Source organism: Equus quagga, chromosome 3 (genome assembly GCF_021613505.1).
Source record: "Equus quagga isolate Etosha38 chromosome 3, UCLA_HA_Equagga_1.0, whole genome shotgun sequence".
In the NCBI taxonomy this organism is placed as follows: domain Eukaryota; kingdom Metazoa; phylum Chordata; class Mammalia; order Perissodactyla; family Equidae; genus Equus; species Equus quagga.
The window spans coordinates 50,653,134-50,667,782 of record NC_060269.1 but is presented as its reverse complement, the minus strand read 5'-3'; positions in this window follow the sequence as shown (position 1 = coordinate 50,667,782).

Genomic DNA, 14,649 nt, shown 5'->3' with positions numbered 1-14,649 from the left:
GCCTTGCCTAAATTCTCCATGGTCATAGCACACATTGTCCTAAAACGTCCAAGAGAAGGCATGATGATCTGACCCAGTGAGTAATTAATTAAAATCAAGTCATTGGCACTTACAAATTGGCTTCACAAAATGAGACCTTATGGATGCCCCCACCCCTAGTTAAAATAGATAATATGACTAATCGTTAATTACAACAGGGCATTCAAGAATTGAAACCCATTATGCAAGATCTATTCAGAGTAGAGTTATTATCCCCACTGCTTCTCTGTTTAACCCAAATTTTGCCTGTTCTTTAACTTGAAAAGAATGGATGGCATCTCACAATGAATTACTACAACCTTAAGCTGTGGTCCTGCCCAATGTTGTCATAATTACTAATTCCATCCAATCAGCAATGGGTAAATATCTGTCTATTATAGATTTGGCCAATATGTTCTGTTTAGGGCTTATTTTAACAGCCCCAACAGCTTCCAGACATAATTTTCCTTCACCTCCAAAATGATCTCATACATTCTACCCAGAAATCCTGGGTGCCTCAATGGCTTTGTCTTGGCACACCATCTTTGATGGCAAGATTTTTATTGCATCCAACTTTCTCTAGGAGTACCATTATGATTTACAATTATGACATCCTCCTCTAGAGATTCATTTGAACACTCAACTTTGGTTAATTTCCTGAAAATTACTTGGGAAACCAAGGTCATCTCTATCTTTGACACTGTCAAGAAATGGTTATTGACACTTTCAAAATCCACAACATTCCCTGACTTCAAAATATATTACAAATCTATAGTAATCAAAACAGCATGGTACTGGTACAAGAACAGACACACACATCAATAGAACAGAATTGAAAGCCCAGAAATAAAACCATGCATCTATGGACAGCTAATCTTTAACAAAGGAGCCAAGAACATACAATGGAGAAAGGAAAGCCTCTTCAATAAATGTTGCTGGGAAAACTGGACAGCCACATGCAAAAGAATGAATGTAGACCATTATCTTTCCCCATGCACAAAAGTAGACTCAAAATGGACCAAAGACTTGAAGGTGAGACCTGAAACCATAAAACTTCTGGAAGAGAATATAAGCAGTACAGCCTTTGACATCAGACTTAAAAGGATCTTCTCAAATACCGTGTCTACTCAGACAAGGGAAACGAAAGAAAAAATAAACAAGTGGGACTTCCTCAGAGTAAAGAGCTTCTGGAAGGCAAAGGAAACCAAGATCAAAATGAAAAAACAACCCACCAACTGGGAGAAACTATTTGCAAATCATATATCCAATGAGGTTAATCTCCATAATATATAAAGAACTCACACAAATTAACTACAAAAAAATAAACAACCCAATCAAAAAGTGGGTAGAAGATATGAACAGACATTTTTCCAAAGAAGATGTATAGGTGGCCAATAGGCACATGAAAAGATGCTCAACATCACTAATCATCAGGGAAAGGCAAATCAAAACTACACTTAGATATCATCTTACACCCATTAGAAAGGCTGTAATCACCAAGACAAAAAACAACAAATGTTGGAGAGGTTTCAGAGAAAAGGGAACCTTCATCCACTGCTGGTGGGAATGCAAACTGGTGCAGCCACTGTGAAAAACAGTATGGAGATTTCTCAAAAAGTTAAAAATGGAAATACCACATGACTCAACTATCCCACTACTGGGTATTTATCCAAATGACTTGACATGAACAAGTCAAAGAGACTTATGCACCCCTATGTTCACTGCAGCATTATTCACCATAGCCAAGGAGTGGAAGCAACCCAAGTGCCCATTGACTGATACTTGGATAAAGAAGATGTGCTATATATATACAATGGAATACTACTCAGCCATAAAAAAGACAAAATCATCCCACTCACAACCACATGGATGAACCTTGGGGCATCATGTTAAGCGAAATAAGCCAGACAGAGAAAGACAAACACCATATGATTTCACTGATATGTGGAAGATAAACAAACTTATGGACAAAGAGAACAAATTAGTGGTTACCTGGGGACAAGGAGTGGAGGGCACAAGGGGTGAAGGGGCATACTTACATGGTCTATGACAAATAATAATGTACAACTGAAATCTCACTATGTTATAAGCTATTATGACCACAATAAAACACAAAATCCACAATGTGAAAACAAGCCCAACATCTTTTAGGCCTTTTTGGGTTCTGGAGGCACATCTTGTGAAAGAAGGAGAAAGAAAGAAGACAGGAAAGAAGAAGGCAGCCTGTGGAGAGTCCCATGTTTGGGGGACCTGAGGCCTCTCGACAACAACTAGCACCAGCTTGCCAGGCATGTGAGTGAGCCACCCTGGAAATGAATCCTTCAGTACCAGTCAGCCTTCAGATGCCAGCAGCCCCAGCCAACATCTTGACTGCAACATCACGAGAGACGCAGAGCCAGAACCAACCAGCTAAGTCACTCTCTAATTCCTGACTCACGACATGGTGGCTGGCTTTTTTTTTTAAACATGTTTTATAATTTAAAAAAATCTTTCTAAACTTTTTTTAAGATCTTATTTTTTTCCTTTTTCTCCCAAAGTCCCCCAGTACATAGTTGTGTATCTTTTAATTGTGGGTCCTTCTAGTTGTGGCATGTGGGACGCCGCCTCAGGGTGGCCTGATGAGCAGTGCCATGTCCGCGCCCAGGATTCGAACTGGCGAAACCCTGGGCCACCGAAGTGGAGTGGGCAAACTTAACCACTTGGCCACGGGGCCGGCCCCCTATCATTTTATTAGAAATAATTTCAAATGGATTATGAAGAAAATTTATTCGTTGAGTTTGATCAGTTTTCCAAAAACTCTTAATGAAGATATGTTCACCAATAAACAATAAGGCATCAGCAGAACTATCATATATTGGACAAAGAGGCTTATACAACATGCAACATAAAACAGATATAAAGGAAGACAATCTGAATATTAAAAATCATCTCAATATGAATTCTTTGCAACCAGCACAGAACTAATTAGCGATCAAATCCAAACCACACCAAGGCAAGCTTGGCTGATGGAAGCCAGGAGTCAATCACAGGGGAAACAAATAAGTTCCACAGTGCAAGAGATCTGAACAGTGTTTTGGAGCATTTCCCTGGCTGGTACAAGCAGTACTGGAAAATCTTTTGGGCAAGGGAGAAAAATAAGGACAAATGGAATGCTACATTTTTTAAACAAGCAGCCTGACCCAGAAATGATAAAGGTATTAGAAAAGTAGCAATGGGATAACTTTAAAGCATTCAATAGAAAGCAAGATGGAAGCTGCAATGACAGTTTCGGAAATCTCTCACCGTCATTACTCCCCAAAAGGTCTTATTGTTTACACAAGTCAGCCCTATTCAAAGAAGGCACTGCCTAATTTCTTCTTGCTGCCTGTAGCAAAATGGGAGAGGAGATAGATAAGCTAACAAAGCTGGGACTTGCTGGTTTGGAAAATTCCTAGGCAAGTGATTCTAAGATTAAGAAATGACTTTTGGGCAAGGGTCAAAACCAGGGCACTGTCACGAGAGTATGTTCTAAAAATGCAGCTGAGGGTCTGGCTCAAAAATCCTTTGTTAAATTGTCAGAAAGATCTAAGAATGTGCCTCAGAGAACTGCTAGTCAGACAATAGGACATAAAAGAAGCCTCAATTGTTGCAACAGAACCCTAACATAGAGAAGAGCTTATTTTGAAGAAATTTGTGGATGTAACTGTTGTTTAATGAGTGAAGCCCCAATAAATTTCATTTATTAGCTCAGCAACACTGGAAAACTGATCTCTTTAAATATTAGCTTGATCTGTAACATGGGCAATAACAACATTTAACTAAGAATGCAATTAAAGTATTTCTTTTTTTTTTTAAAAGTTGGCACCTGAGCTAACATCTGTTGCCAATCTTCTTTTTCTTTCTTTTTCTTTTTTTCCCTTCTTCTCCCCAAAGCCCCCCAGTACATAGTTGCACATCTTAGTTGTGAGTGCCTCTGCTTCTGCTATGTGGGATGCCACCTCAGTGTATCCTGACGAGTGGTGCCATGTCCTCGCCCAGGATCCGAACAAGCAAAACCCCAGGCTGCTGGTGCAGAGTGCAGGAACTTAACCACTCGGCCATGGGATCAGCCCCTGAAGTGTTTCTTAAATACTCAAATATTTGATAAGAGTATAACAAACATTTTGTTCCATGATCAATAGAGAAACACTTTAAAATATACAAATTACACACAAAGAAAATTAAAGCACTCACAATTTCATTATCCAAAGGCTTTTTTATTGGGTCTCAGCATAAATTATATTATGTATAGTTTTTTAAACTGCTTTTTTAAAAGAAAATGAACACATAAATGGGTTCATTCAATCATTAATTCAATAAGCTTTTATTGAGTACTGACTATGAGCTATCGTACTACAAGCCAGGAATACAAAGATAACGTGACATTCTCTGCCACGAGGTAGCTGACAGTGTAGAGGGGAAAGAATGAGGATATCTGTAATTTTGGCCTGCCTCTATATAAATGGCAGTTCATCCAGGAGAGAGTATAAAAATTACCTTTTAATCAATAGCCCAGATACTGTACTTTAAGCAAGTGCAATGAAAAGCAAGTCTCTCTTTCTAAAGAGAGGGACTCATTCTAAAAAGTGCTTCTGAAACACTTTCCAAGTGTTACCTGGATCTGAAAATTCTTATAATTTTATTTAACCAGGCCTTGGGTTCAGCATAGATTTTTAGCTTAATTTATTTTTCTATAAATATTAGCTCTCATGTTACACATCCACTTCAAATGGATTAACCAACCAGCTGATATTTTTCGATCTACAGGTACTTAAGTTCAATCATCATCTATTTTTAAATTAGCATCCATAAAAGATTAGTATATTTCTAAATCCTTGTCTTTGAACTTATCATCATTTAATTGCTTCAAAGAATAAAACTGTGAAAGTTTTAAGCTAGCAAGCTTATTTTTAAATAATGTAATTTTGTGATACTTTCCAAGACAATTTCTTTCACTTTGGTAAGAGTTATCTAATTTCCTTGCCGCTCAAGGGAGAACTTATTTAACTCTTGAAATATATTTAAAATAAGAGTCACATAATTTTACAATATTTAAATTTTGAGTTTGAATTTTTCATTGATTTCAGAGAAATTTAACAATGGTAGCAAATACCACACAAACTCTTTTAACATAATTTAATTTTGAGATCTTTCATTTCAGAAGTTCCTTTTAATTACATTAATAGCTCTGAGGGCAACAATAGTTTATTTGTGTCTCTTTGACAGAAGATTCTTGTCCACTGTGTTCTTGATAAACAACGCAATGAATTGCTGAAGCACTGCTCCTACTTTTTAAAAGTTGGCTAAAAATCACTTTGTCTAACAACCATAAGTGGTGCTCTATCAGATGCACAAGCAAATGGCACTGGAAAAGAGAATGCATTTTCTTTCTTTTTTTTTAAAGATTTTAATTTTTTCCTTTTTCTCCCCAAAGCCCCTCGTACATAGTTGTATATTCTTCGTTGTGGGTCCTTCTAGTTGTGGCATGTGGGACGCTGCCTCAGCATGGTTTGATGAGCAGTGCCATGTCTGCACCCAGGATTCGAACCAACAACACTGGGCCGCCTGCAGCGGAGCGCGCGAATTTAACCACTCGGCCACGGGGCCAGCCCCTGAGAATGCATTTTCTATTAAATCATTGTTTTAAATATTGATGATGACTTTATATTCATGGCTAATAATTCTAAAAACTAATTTGGTTCTTCATTCTTTACAAACTTTACATATGTCAGCATGAAGCTTCACTTTCTTTCAGTATTCTTTCATCAAGTTGTAACAAAAATTTCTCTTGACAACTTGTTTTTGTCATCTTTCACCATATCCATGATTTTTCAATGCAAATATCATTGCTTACTTTTCTTTGATAAGGAGGGAGATCTGGGATCGACCATCAGCATGTAGGTGTTAGGTGAAGACATGGGCCATGATAACGTTACAGAGGGATTCTCGACATATTCAAATCTGAATGGCTGTTAAAAACCACAGGTCCAGGTTCCATAAGCCTCGAATTCTTTTACACCCCTCGCCCCTCCAAAGAAGCCTGCCTCCACACCCTCCTATCCATCACCCTATCCCAAAGCGCAGTTCAGAATCACAACAGAGAAAGGAGAGCTTATTTCCAGGACTGTGCTCAGCTGCAGGGGGAACTTGAGGAGTGAGAAAATAAGCTGAGTACCATTGGTGGAAATCGAGACAGCCAGAACAGAACCCTGGAAAACACCCACATCCAAGAGGCAGACAGAGAAAGAAGAATCTGCAAAACAGACTGAGGACTAGCAAAAGAGGGACAAGAACACTTCAGAGGACTTGAAACCGAATCCTGACGAAATGACTAAGGATAGTTTCAGCTGAATGAGAGAGAAAAGTGTGAAGAAAATGAAATAAGGGTTATTCTTCCATGGAATCGGTGTGGAGAAGATGCAACCAAAAGAACAATTCTGTCCCCAGTTCTCCTAGATGATTCTATCTGGATTATGCCCCCTAAAACAAAGGAGATGAATATACTTACAGGGATTAAATGCAAAATAGAAGAGGGTTCTTGGGTTAGGAGAAAATCCATTTGTTTTGTTTTCCCAATGAGATGAACACTGATAGAGGGGCAAAAAAAACCCCAACAACTCTGCATACTGAATATTTTAAAACTGATTTATTTTTCAGGGTGATGAACAAGAAAGTAAAGACTAATCAGAAAATTCAAAGGACCTTCTCATTTGACAATGTGATGGTTTTTTGATGTGTCAACTTGGCTAAACTGTAGAGATGGAAAGAAGGGCATCAGCAATTTTGTAGCATATATACATCTTCTCCTGTCATTCAAACCCTAATCTAGGTGCTGCTCTGAAGGAATTTGGCAGATGTAATTAAAGTTCCTGATCAGCTGACTTTAAACTAGGGAGATTACCCTTGTTTAACCTAATAAGGTGAGCCCTTAAAGGGGACTGGGCTTTTTCCGGCAAAAGGCCCCCACACTGCAGATGGTTCTCCAATGGCTCCCTCTCCTGGATCTTCTCTTCCTGACTGCCCGTAGATAGCAGCTTCTACCCTTGCCCTTGGGATCCCAGCTCCCACAACCGCATGAGCAGTTTCCTTGTAATAAATCTCTATACACACGCGTGCATGCACATGCACATGCACCTTACTGGTTTGGCTTCTCTGGCTGAACTCTGATATAGACACCATGGGCAGTGTCATCAATTTGAATAACTCTAATTACCTTACTTCTTCTAAAGAGTTCCAAGTCTGCATTTTTAGCTTAGGCCACTCTCCTAGACTTCAAATCAGTAAATTAATTTTGAATCTCAAATGTACCAAGCACCTAATACATTTAAAACTGAACTCACCTTGCCTGCTCTAATGGTGTTTGCTGTTTCGGTGGCTCTACTGAGAAGCAACAAACTGGGGAGTTGACAGTCACCACCAAAACCTTGCTGTGGTCACCATGTATTCTCCCCAATGTTCTTATTATTTAACCATTTGAAAAATATTTGAAAACACAGAAAAATACCAAAGAGAGCAGAAAATCACACTTAATCCCACCACCTAGATACAAGCAGGATACAAAATTCAATTGCCTACTTTCAGACAATTGTGTCTGTTGATGTATTTTTGAGTGCCTGAGGTGTCATTTAGCAAAAATGGTCTCCTTTTTCTTACTGTTAGCCTGCTCTATGCCCCCACTTAATATATAACGTGGTTGCATTAGTTTTCAAGGGCTGCTGTAGGAAATTACCACAAACTGTGTGGCTTAACTCAACAGAAATTTATTCTTTCAGTTTTGGAGGCTAGAAGCCCCAAATCAAGGTGTCAATGGGACCATGCACCCTCTGAAGGCTCTAAGAATCCTTCCTTGCCTCTTCCAGCTTCTAGAGGCTCCTGCAATCCTTGGCGCTCCTTGGCTCATGGCTGCATCCCTGCAATCTCTACTCTTGTCTTCACATGCTGTTCTCCTCCATGTGTCTGTCTGTGTCCTCTCCTTTTCTTAAAAGGACACCAGTCATTGGATTTAGGGCCCATCCCAATACAGTATGATCTCTTCTTAACTAATTATATTGGCAAACATCTTATTTCCAAATAAAGTCACCTTCTGAGGTACTGGGTAGACGTGAATTTTGTGGGGACACTGCTACCATGGTATTCTTTAATATCATAAAAATCCTTACCTAAACTGGAAATATGTTTATTGAAAAAATGTATATTGGCTGTGAAATAAAGGACAAAGTGAAAATGTACCAATGACCCAGAAATAACACAATACTATTTTCATACTTTCCTATTGTACGCTCACATTTTTAACATAGCTATTTAGAAGACAAATGTTTAATGGGTGCCTCCTAATTGTTAGGCATTGTTCTCAATGTTGGGGAAATTATGATGAACAAACCTAAGCAGACACACATAAATACAGATGAAAAATAAATGTGTAATATGTCAGATAATGATGAATGATCTATAAAAGAATAGTCAGGGTAGGACATAGTGACAGAACGTGATACATTTACACAGGCTGATCATGAAAGGTCTCATGAATTTTGAGCAGTAATCTCATATTATACTATTTTATTTTCTCCACAGAATTATTTTGATTTTTTCCAATCAATATGTTTGTTGCTACATTTCCCTTAAACAGCTGCATGATAGCCCATTGTATGTATGTACTGTAATTTATTCAAATATCCCCCTGATGATAGTCTTTTAACCTTTTCTGGTGTTTTCTGGTGTTTAGAAAGGAAAACAGAAATTCGATACACATCGTTTTGATTTCTAGTAGTATTCGTAGATATAATTTCTTGTAAGTGTTGTTACTGGTACAACGACAGAATCCAATTTAAATTTGGAAAAATATAGCTTGTTTGCTTCCAAAGTGTTATACCAGATCACCTGCTTACCGACAAGAATGCCATCTGCCATGCTTCCCATTCCTAAGCAAGGAGTATTTTCAAGTTCTACAAATCTGTTTATGAATTTCCAATCTGATTTTTTTTTTAAGATTTTATTTTTCTTTTTTTTCCCCAAAGCCCCCTGGTACATAGTTGTATATTTTTAGTTGTGGATCCTTCTAGTTGTGGCGTTTGGGACGCTGCCTCAGCATGGCCTGATGAACCGAGTCATGTCCGCGCCCAGGATCCGAACTAGCGAAACCCTGGGCTGCCGCAGCAGAGCACACGAACTTAACGACTCGGCCACGGGGCAGGGCCCTCCAAACTGATATTTTATTAGCATGTTTCAACATTATTTACAATACTGTTGGCCAATTTATCTTGCTTTTGTGTCCTTTAACCATCTTGAGTCACGTATTATTGGTTTTCTTATCTCTTTCCCATGTTGCTGAAACTCTTTATAGATTATGAATCATAATCTGTAATGGAAACATTCATTCTACAATGCAAATATTCTTGGCACTTTCATTTACATTCAAATTTTTGGCAGTATTTTATGACTTTGGGGTTTAAGAGCATATATAAAAACCACCTTCCTCAAAGATTAAATATATATTTAAGATCTCCTGAAATACCATTAGTCTATTTTTATGCTTAAACTTTTAAGGTAGAATTTAATATTGTATATGAGAACTACAAAATACCAGAAGTCAGAATTAATCTCCAAGTTATCTCCTACACAGATTAGTTCCTAACAGTGTTTAATACAGTCAGTAGCTTAAAATCAAAAGAGCAATTATGGAAATTACGCATCAATTTTGAAACATCTTACATTTACTGGCTTAAGATATTCTGGTTGTCCAAGGATAAAATGTGCCAAATACTGTAATTAGGTTCATGCTGCATGTTCATAAGTCAGAAGAAGGAACCCATAGGGAGTATTACCATTATTCACTGGTATCACTGGCAGTCTGGGAAGGTGAGGAACCTGCACTGGGTTAGACTGGTTCTACATGGTGGAGCCTGAAATCTCATACTTGCAGCGTCTCACTCAAAACCTCTTTTGTCAACCTCAGTTTGGGTAACTTGGGAAGTGCGAGAAGACAGGGGACTGGAGGGGCCTGCTGAGTGGAGGCAGGGTCCACTGTGGTGGTGGAATGAGACTTAAGGGTGGGGCCAGAAATCTGTGCTGGGCTGGAAGGCTGAAAGAGGGCACTCAGCCCAGAGGGATGGGAGTGGGTGGCAGAAAATGAACCAACCAACCATCCTGGGTTCCTTGAGAATGCAGACTAATGGCCCACAGGAGGACTCTGTGCCTCAAACCCGCGCCAGCTACTCTGCTGTGGCTGCTACTCCAACCGGTGTCAGATCTGTGGAATCCAGAACCGACCAGAGGATGGGGTGGCTGGGGTAACTGGCCAAGGCTTTGGGGTGCCTCTGGATATAGTCTCTACAATTCTGACTTCTGTCTTCATCACTTGTAAGCAGAAGAAATTTGTTTTTTCTTCCTCTATTTTATAAATTATCAATAAAATAGTATTGAAAATACCTACTCCCTAAGGATGTAATGAGAATTGTAAAGTGCTTTTGATACGCAAAGATGAAAGAATTATGTTCTTACCAGGCCCCAGCTTACACGGCAAATAATTGAATGCTTTACACATTAAAACTTTACTGAAATGATGTATATATATCTCTTTTTCTTTTTTTCTTATTGCAGGAACCTTGTTTTATAACATTATATAACTTTCAGGTGTACATTGTTATATACTGCATTTTCTGTGTAGATTACATGATGTTTACCATCCAAAGACTAATTACAGTCCATCACCACACGTGTCTAATTACCCCTTTTGCCCTCTTCCCTTCCCTCTTCCCTCTTCCCCTCTGGTAACCACCAGTCCAATCTCTGTTGCTATGTGTTTCTTGTCATTTTTATCTTCTACTATGAGTGAGATCATACAATATTTGACTTTCTCCCTCTGACTTATTTCACTTAGCATAATACCCTCAGGCTCCATCCATGTTGTCACAAATGGCTGGATTTAGTCATTTCTTATAGCTAAGTAGTATTCCATTGTGTATATATACCACATCTTCTTTATCGATTCATATTTTGATGGGCACCCTAGCTTGCTTCCAAGTCTTGGCTATTGTCAATATGCTGCAATGAACATAGTGGTGTATGTATCTTTATGCATTCATGTTTTCAAATTCTTTGTATAAATACCCAGCAGTGGAATAGCTGGATCATATGGTAGATCTATTTTTAATATTTTGAAGATTCTCCATACTATTTTCCATAGTGGCTGCACCAGTTTGCACTCTGATATATATCTTTTTAAGTCCAACAATACTACGAGGTTTACAATAAAAAAGAAAAGTGTGCTGGCCCATGCCATCATATCCCAAATTCCTGTTTCATAGAGGCATGATATATTTTTCTAAGTAATAGTGTTTTACCTTACTATTTCTCTATAACTATGTTGTAATGTTTAATGTTAGACCGTTTTTTTTTTTTTTTAATTAACATTCTATTAAGTAAACTGAGAATTTAGGTCTCTCATACCACTCAGGCACATACTCTTTCTTTCCTTGGAAGTGCCTAAATACATTTATATAATAATTGGATTCATACATTCATATGACTACATAATTGTTCATAGCTGAGCCACCTAGGTACTATGATTATATTTCCTCTGATACACAAATTTTTCTACTGCAATTGAAATTGCCTAATTTCTTTAAAGAGGAGAAATTACAACAGATACCACAGAAATACAAAGGATTATAAGAGAATACTATCAAAAACTATATGCCAACAATTTGGACAATCTAGAGGAAATGGATAAATTCTTAAGACTCTTACAACCTTCTAAAACTGAACCAAGAAGACATATAGAATCTGAATAGACCAATCACGAGAGATTGAAACAGTATTCAAAAACCTCCAAAAAACAAAAGTCAAGGACCAGATGGCTTCTCTGGAGAATTCTACCAAACATTCAAAGATTTAATACCTGTCCTTCTCAAACTATTCCAACAAATTGAGGGAGACAGAACACTTCCTAACATATTCTATGAAGCCAACATCACCCTGATACCAAAGCCAGATAAGGACAACACAAAGAGGGAAAGTTACAGGCCAATATTGCTGATGAACATAGATGCAGAAATTCCCAACAAAATATTGGCAAACTGAACACAGCAATACATTAAAAAGATCATACACCATGATCAAGTAGGATTTATACCAAGGATGCAGGGATGGTTCAATATCTGCAAATCAATCAATGTGATACATCATATTAACAAAATAAAAAATAACTACAGGATCATCTCAATAGATGCAGAGAAAGCATCCGACAGGATCCAACATCCATTTATGATAAAAAGCCTCAATAAAACAGGCATAGAAGCAAAGTACCTTTAACAATAAAGGCCATATATGACTAATCCACAGCCAACATCATACTCAACAGGAAAAAACTGAAAGCCATCCCTCTGAGAACAGGAACAAGACAAGGGCACCCACTTTCACCACTCTTATTCAACATAGTACTGGAGGTTTTGGCCAGAGCAATTAGGGAAGAAAAAGAAATAAAAGAGGTCCAAGTAGGCAACAAAGAAGTGAAACTCACTGTTTGCAAACAACACAATTTTATATATAAAGAACCCTAAAGAATCTATTGGAAAACTATTAGAAACAACTACAGCAAAGTTGCAAGGTACAAAATCAACTTACAAAAATTCAGTTGCATTTCTATACTGTAATAATGAACTAAGAAAAAGAGAACTGATGAATACAATCCCATTTACAATCACAACAAAAAGAATAAAATACCTAGGAATAAATTTAACCAAGGAGGTGAAAGATCGATATGATGAAAACTATAAGACATCATTGAAAGAAACTAATGATGACATAAAGAAACAGAAAGATATTCCATGCACATGGATTGGAAGAATAAATATACTTAAAATATCCATACCACTTAAAGCAATTCACAGATTCAATGCAATCCCAATCAGAATCCCAATGACATTCTTCATAGAAATAGAACAAAGACTCTTAAACTTCATATGGGGCAACCAAAGACCCTGAATAGCTAAAGCAATCCTGTGAAAAAAAGAACAAAGCTGGAGACATCACAATCCCTGACTTCAAAATATACTACAAAACTACAGTAATCAAAACAGTATGGTACTGTTACAAAAACAGAGACACAGATCAATGGAACTTAACTGAAAGCTGAGAAATAAAACCACACATCTACAGACAGCTGATCTTCAACAAAGGAACTAAGAACATACAGTGGAGAAAGGAAAGTTTCTTCAATAAATGGTGTTGGGAAAACTGGAGAGCCACATGCAAAAGAGTGAAAGTAGACCATTATCTTGTGCCATACACAAAAATAAACTCAAAATGGATCAAAGACTTGAAGGTAAGACGTGAAACCATAAAACTCCTAGAAGAAAATACAGGCAATACACTCTTTGACATCAGTCTTAAAAGGATCTTTTCAAATACCAAGTCTACTTGGACAAGGGAAACAAAAGAAAAAATAAATAAGTGGGAATTCATCAGACTAAGGAGTTTCTGCAAGGCAAAGGAAACAAGGAATGAAACAAAAAGACAACCCACGCACTGGGAGAAAATATTTGCAAATCATATATCCAACAAGGGGTTAATCTCCATAATATATAAAGAACTCACACAACTGAAGGAAAAAAACAAACAACTCTATCAAAAAGTGGGCAGAGGATATGAACATTTTTCCAAAGATATACAGATGGCCAATAGGCACATGAAGAGATGTTCAATATCACTAATTATTAGGGAAATGCAAATCAAAATTACACTAAGCTATCACCTTACACCCATTAGAATGGCTACAACTACCAAGACAAAGAATAACAAATGTTGGAGAGGATGTGGAGAAAAGGGAACCCTCATACTCTGCTGGTGGGAATGCAAACTGGTGAAACCACTATGGAAAACAGTATGGAAATTTCTCAAAATTTAAAAATGGGAATACCACATGACCCAGTTATCCCAGTACTTGGTATTTACTCAAAGGACCTGACATCAACAATTCAAAGAGACTTATGCACCCCTATGCTCACTGCAGCATTATTCACCATAGCCAAGACGTGGAAGCAACCCAAGTGCCCATCAACTAATGATTGGATAAAGACGTGATATATATACACAATGGAATACTACTCAGCCATAAAAAAAAGACAAAATCATCCCATTCACAACAACATGGATGGATCTTGAGAGTATTATGTTAAGCGAAATAAGCCAGAGAAAGACAAACACCATATGATTTCACTCATATATGGAAGATAAACACACAAAGAGAACAGTTTCATGGTTACCAGGGGTAGGGGGTTGGAAGGGGCACAGGGGTGAAGGAGTGCACTCATATAATGACTACTAATGTACAACTGAAAAAAAGTGTGGGAAAAAAATGAACTTCCCATGCACCCTATTTAGGAAGCTACTGAAGGACATTCTCCAACAAAACAAGAGACCAACTTCCAAATGGAAAAACATAAGGAAACAGGAAAAACAAGTCAAGAGATGCTAAGGGCATTCCCAAGATGAAATCTGGGCAGCTGGCTTAGTGAACAACCTGCCTGCACTGGAGCACGTCAGAGGGCTCCTTGAGTAATCTGCAAAATCAATGGGGTAGAAAGATAAATGTGTTTCAATTGAGATTCAGACAAC